Source organism: Grammomys surdaster, unplaced genomic scaffold (assembly GCF_004785775.1).
Source record: "Grammomys surdaster isolate TR1022 unplaced genomic scaffold, NIH_TR_1.0 150, whole genome shotgun sequence".
NCBI lineage: Eukaryota > Metazoa > Chordata > Mammalia > Rodentia > Muridae > Grammomys > Grammomys surdaster.
Genome location: NW_021604608.1, coordinates 5732601 through 5739176, shown reverse-complemented (window position 1 = coordinate 5739176; position 6576 = coordinate 5732601).

Sequence of the window (6576 nt, the reverse complement as noted above, 5' to 3'; positions counted from 1 at the left end):
GCACAGAAAGTTAAGTACAGCAGTTCAACAAAACAAGAAATATAGAGATTTAACTCGGATTATGTCCACTATCACATGGGTATTGTTTTCTCTTGAGACTTTGTAGAAGTCATTCATGGACCTAAAAGAAAATAATTGACAAGGGACTATGTTTCCTTTATTATGAAAATTAATTGACAAGTCAATAGAGAGCAGGGTTTGGGACCTTCCACATCTCAATTGGCAACATAGTCTGAACCACAAGGCTAGGTGCAGCTGAGGTGTGATTATCCTATTGATCATCAACAAGACTTAGCTGTCATCTAAAGAACCTTAGGCACCTGTTGTCTGCAATGGTGGGTTAGAGCTATTGACTGTTGCTCTTTTTCACACACCAGCTCACCATGAGCACACATAATGACTATGGTGCCACTTTGACTCCTTGTGCCTGGAAAGTAACTGGAAATTGCACACTGATGTGAGACTGAAGCCACACATGAGTATACACATGTTTGTGTGACACTGTGGCAAGATGTTGTCATCTACAAAGTTTACAGTCACGAACCACATAATTAAGCTATAAACAAAAAACACACAAAAATTCACGGTTTAGATAAGCAGTAGCAGTCCAGTCCACTCAGCAGACACCACACAGGAATCAGCAAGGGCGGTTCAATCCAGAAGAAACTTTGAAGCTCACCAACCAGCCGAGTCCACTCAGAAGCCCCAAGAAGCTTCAGGAACCTCACGAAAAGATCTTTGACAGTTTCTCACTGAACATGGAGCTCAATGATGTCACTAGAGTAGCTAGACATGTCCATCTCTGCTTTACCAGTGCTCTACTGTGCCTGGCTTTTTTACATGGCTGCTGGAGATCCAAACTCAGTGCAAAGAACATGCATGGAGCAATTGTGTCTGCATTACTACTTTACTGCTATTCATCACCAGTACAGGAAAGAGACCGAAAACCAAGTCTTTGCAGACTTGCTAAGATGCTTTTATCAAATGATCCAAGCAGCTGGAGACTCTTTGTAATCTGTTTGTTTGGAATGGTCCACACTCAACCATGGATATCTGAATCATTTCACTTTGTAGTTATTGTGCAAAAATTTCTGCGTCATATCCTCAGAGAGGGTCAATGTGGTGAGATAAGGATATGAGGTAGCAGCCTTGAGACTGCTAGCAACTTTTCTTCAAAGACCTTGAAAAAAAAAAAAAGAGTGACTTTTTGCTGGATCCTGGATAAACAGCATTGGCAATTGTTGAGAGCCAAGCTGTTTCAAGATTTTTCAGAGGCCCTGATGAAAGGACAAAAAGAATCTTGATGTATGTCTTTGCCCAGGAGCAGTCCAGTCTGGGGCTGGGGCTGGGACCAGGAGTTAAGGTTCCTGGGGACTTGGCTTTTCTCCCCTAAGAGACTAGGGATTGTTACAGTCCCAAGGTGGTTTGTGTGCTGGGCCTGTGATTCCCTTACAGTATCTTGTGTTCCCTTTGAAAAACAACATTGCTTGATTAGCTTCTTATTGACTTTGTCCCTTTTTATGATATAATTTTTTTTGTTGACACTGTTCTATTTTTCCTTCAGAAAAATTATATATAATATATTGTGTTTTTAAATAAACTTGTTTGCATGAAAAAATAAAGAAATATGAGAACACAGCTTAATGTTAATATAAGAATACTAATTCTTCTTAACATGGTTAAGATTAATGGTTAAACCCAGATTTTTGTTATGAACAACTTCATGCATCTACAAAGATACACCCATGAACTTAACTGATCTTGTCCTTGTGCTCTTTAAGAGACTTTCACTCAACTTGGTAAAGTGGAAGTTACATAAATACCTTTCTCTTTCTTCTAGGGAGTTCTTGTTGGACAGAACCCTGAGACAAGACTTAATTACTTCAGTAGGATGACACTTAATTTTTTCCTTATTCTAATAACTGTAGAATTCTTGGGGTTTTTTTGTTGTTGTTTGTTTTTTGTTTGTTTGGGGTTTTTTTTGTTTTTTGTTTTTCGAGACAGGGTTTCTCTGTGCAGCCTTGGCTGTCCTGGAACTCACTCTGTAGACCAGGCTGGCCTCAAACTCAGAAATCCGCCTGCCTCTGCCTCCCAAGTGCTGGAATTAAAGGCATGCGCCACCACCGCCCCGCTTGTAGAATTCTTTAAAACACAGATGGTCCTTTATAATATGGACAGTTGCACAGTCATGGATTCAACTAATATCAATGAATATAAAATATTATTTAAAAATTATAGTAAATATGTTCAAAATATTTTTTGTTCTTTTCTCCTAAGCAATACAGTTCAACCACTGAACATAACACTTAAATTGTATTATTTTGAATAACTTAGAGATGGTTAAAGTATATGAGAATATACATAAGTTATAAAAATGCTAGATCATTTTATATCAGGAACTTGGTCAGCCTTAGACACTGGTAGCTATAAGGAGATACTGAATCATCTTCCGCAAACTCTGTGGAATGACAAATATTAATTGAATTATGGCATATAATTTTTCATTTATACTACTGGTAATTTCTATTAAATTATACACTTCCATGCGTATGTACATAATTTAAAGTCAATTTAAATATTTTGATGTCTGCTACAAATTCAAAGCTTAAAAGCCTCATTCTATTTATGCTCTCTTTGAGTCAGAAAGTACTGAGCTGAAGTATTTACTGTTTGGTTACTATACACTTCAGCAACACAATAAATTAGTCAACAACACTAAAATGATTGAGTAACAAGAATAAGCACTTAGGGCAGCCTTTCTCTTTTGTACATCGTTATGAACCAATCGTTTTTCAGATTTATGGCGTGTCCATTGACCACAGCTATTATCCTCCTTTTGGTACTCAGATTATCTCAAGCACGCCCTAAATTGGTTCTTGTGGTCTTTTGACACAACACCATCAATCTCAGAATGTTTCCTTTCTTCCTCGCCCTAGATCAGCTATTTTCTAAGAGGTTGGTCGTCCTGGGCAGTAGAGCACATCGCCGGATGAACTTGGCCCTAAGCCACACCAGCACACAGGACTTAAAATGAAGTCCTCCATCCTTTTTACCTCCAAGATCTCAACCTCAACCTCAAGGACCAGTATGAATTCATGTTAATCTTTCCAGTTCACTTCTAATAATACAGCTCTTCTCTTTAAATCATCAAGTCATGAATCACATCTTGGTAGTGTTGCTTTTTTTTTTTCCACTGTAAATTTTGACTTCTAATAAAAACATGCAAGAACATTTAGAAAATTTTAAATCTAAGCTTTAAAAAAAAAGGTTACCAAGGCTCAAATGTTTTGGCTGTTTCTTTCATGTTAACGAATTGTGGTATGCATGTGCTGTAAGTTAACTTCTGGATTTCCTTAGCACCCCGGATCCAAGGTGTCTGTGCTGTGTTCATGTGCTATGCCAGCTCATTTATGCACAGTGGTTTTTCATGCACTCTTACTGTGGACATTGGGATTAGGAGCAATGTTGGAAAATTTGTGTGTGCACATGGAACTTTCTGCTCATTCTCCTTTTCCTGGAGCCTGCTATTATAAGAGAAGAAAGAGAAATCCACTCTGCTAAGTCCACCAAGAGGTACTAGAACCCTATGCTTGGTCTCTAAAATTCAACAGTCTTATTTCACCATCAGCTTGTCCATTTCTATTTTATGCTTCTATTTTCCACCAATACAAGCCTACGTGCTCTCACACAGTCAATCCATTTTGGGTAACACTACAAATTCCCTTCTTGCTCCTAAAGCTTTAAATGCATTTTGCTCCCTTTTCCAAATAACAGGCTCTTCTTTGTTCTATGATATACTACTTCCCTTGACAAACTGAATAAATCATTCTCTCAATTGTTATATGAAAGTTTACAACATACACATTCAAATAAAACTGTAAAATTGAACCTCTGTGGGAAGTGATTGTAACTGTTTTCCTGGCTGAAAACAAAAAATAGCCCAAAAGCTTTTGTAAAAATCAAAGTGCTGAATTTATTTATTATTGCTTAGATCACAATGCTGACTCCACTCCTTCCTAGAGGTCCCATTCTGGCTATTGAAATTATTACTAAATGTTTCAAGGTGTAAATTGGCAGCTCTTAGACTCTTCTGACTGACCAAAGTGTTTGGTTCATGCAGTGTAATCCCATTATATTTTTTATTTTAATAAAACACACATAACATATCATTTACGACCATAACCCTTTTAAGTGCACAGTTCATTGATGTTAAATAAAATCACACCGTTGTACAACCCAATACCACCCACCTCCTCTTCCCTTGAGGCTGCCAGTCCTATCACATGGAGTCCCATCATGTGACTTTCATCAGGGTCAACTGTCCCCTAAAGATTCAGTTTTCACATACACTCCCAAAGAAAAAAAAGAGGTTCAACTTGTGAATCTAGAGGATGCTCCAGACAAATGGGTAAACACTGATCAGACCCTCTAAACCAGGTCAAGCTGCAACTGAACACCTGCAAGTAAACTGAATTGATAGACTAATAGATAGAACTATCCTGCCCATCCCTGTCCAAGTGATTAATTTATTCATTTAGAAAATGAATAAAAATGTATAAGTATTAAGCTTGGATATTTATTGCAGGGACAAAGATGACCATAAAAGTAAAGCACTAAAGCATTTAAAATGGGAATTCTCTATCTAGTAGTATCACCAGCTCCATTTCTGGAATCCTCAACTTCATGAAACACTTTGAAATACTGATAGAAGGTATTTTTCAAAATTATTTTAAAGGCATAGCTAAGCTCACAAGAGGATAAGAAAGTATTCAGGAGCAAGGGATCCCAAAGTGAATTTAGTCTGTGGAGGAGGGCCTAAAGCTGGCAGCCACCCCAAGGACATTGGCTGACCTCCAAAATTCAAGAGTCTTTAGTTTAAATGACTTAGAGTCATTCTTCTGCCCTCACATAACAAGGACTCTAAATTAAGGTACTGATTAAAGTCAAGCGTACAAGGGTTGTGTCTTATAGGAGCGATCAGAAGTAAATATTTCCCCATCCTATGATGGGGAATAGTATATATATATACTATTTTTGAAAAGGAGGGGATCTCCTCTCAGAATTTGTTAATAGAATTTACTGTATCTCAATATATTCCTATATAAAACATGTCAACAAGACTGGGGTGAAGTCTCAGTGGGCAAAGTGATTCACATGCAAACATAATGTGTTAATACCAAAGTTGCAAAGAGAAAGGCCACAGACCTGAATCACCATGGCCAAATTAATTTAAGCAAACAATTCACTAAAGCAAGCTATTTATTCCTGTATACTGGTTGCCTCCACCTTAGTTGAAATTCAAGAGTTCAGCATTACACATGGCCAAGATAGGTGCTTTTATAATTTGGGGGTAGGAGGCTTACAAATAGGGTGTGTGACAGGTAAATAGGCAGGGTTACAGATGCAGAACATAAACAATAGGTCACAATAGCCTCTTGTAAACCAAAAACATGATTGCAAAGTGGTCCTAAGAAGGTAGTCATAACAACATGTAGTCATAATAACCTTTGAAACAAAGGCATGGTTGCCATTTCCTGGAATAGAAAGTGTAGAATCATTTGCAGTTAAGGTTACAGATGGGGGAATAGCCCAATCCTTGAAAAACAGATTTAATCGTAAACAGGAATAATGAGTCTAGTCTGTCTTTACTATAACATAGCTTTCAAGCACAAGACGACGGCAGACTGATTTGTGAGTAAAACTAAGTTCTGATCACTAGTACCTGTGTAGAAAGCAATGTTTGGCGCCTGGTATCTTGAATCCTAACACTGAGGATGCAGAGTGTTAGATTATTAAAGCAACTGGAGAAAGAGAGACGTTAGAAAGAAAGAGAGTCTTGGTCTGAGCTTAGGTGAGACCATGTTTATTCCACGAAGAGGGTACTTTTGTCACTCTTGTGTGCCAATGGCCAAAAGGCCTACAGAAGAAAATGGGATGCAGCCCTTTATACAAGCAGAAATGACTTCCATAGTCCACAAAGAGAGCTAGGAAGTGTAGTCCTTCCACAGAACTCTGCTGAGTCATTTTCAGAGGTGGTAGTTCTGGGACCATGGGCTGCTTGGCAGGAATATGACACTGGCTAAGGACAAGGAAGTAGGCTTCAGACATGAAAATGAACTTGGGCTAGGACAGGGAAGTAGGCTCAGATAGTTTGGTCATCCTGATAAGCTCTTATAAACAGTGATCACGGGAGTGTTCACGTAATTGGGTGTAATGCCTTGCTTTTTCTTTGACTATTTGTGTTTATTGTATTGCTTGTTCCTTGACTATTTGCATCTATTGTTTTGCTAGACCCTCAACCTAGAACTGACCTTAAGGCATGCATGTAATCAAAATGGCATAAAAGTATAAAAGAGGAATGGGGGAAAAGATAAGGGGGTCTAGGGAGGCGAAATGGGGAAAGGGGATGACATCTGTATTGTAAATAAATAAAATATCCCATAAAAAAAGAAAAATCAACCTTCTAGTTCTCTATTCTCTTCTGTGGAAGACACAATGAAAGGATTGTCAAACTAGCAGCAAGGCTGAGAATAGCTAATAAGATTTCAAGCCAGATATTGGGGTTTGATATGTTGT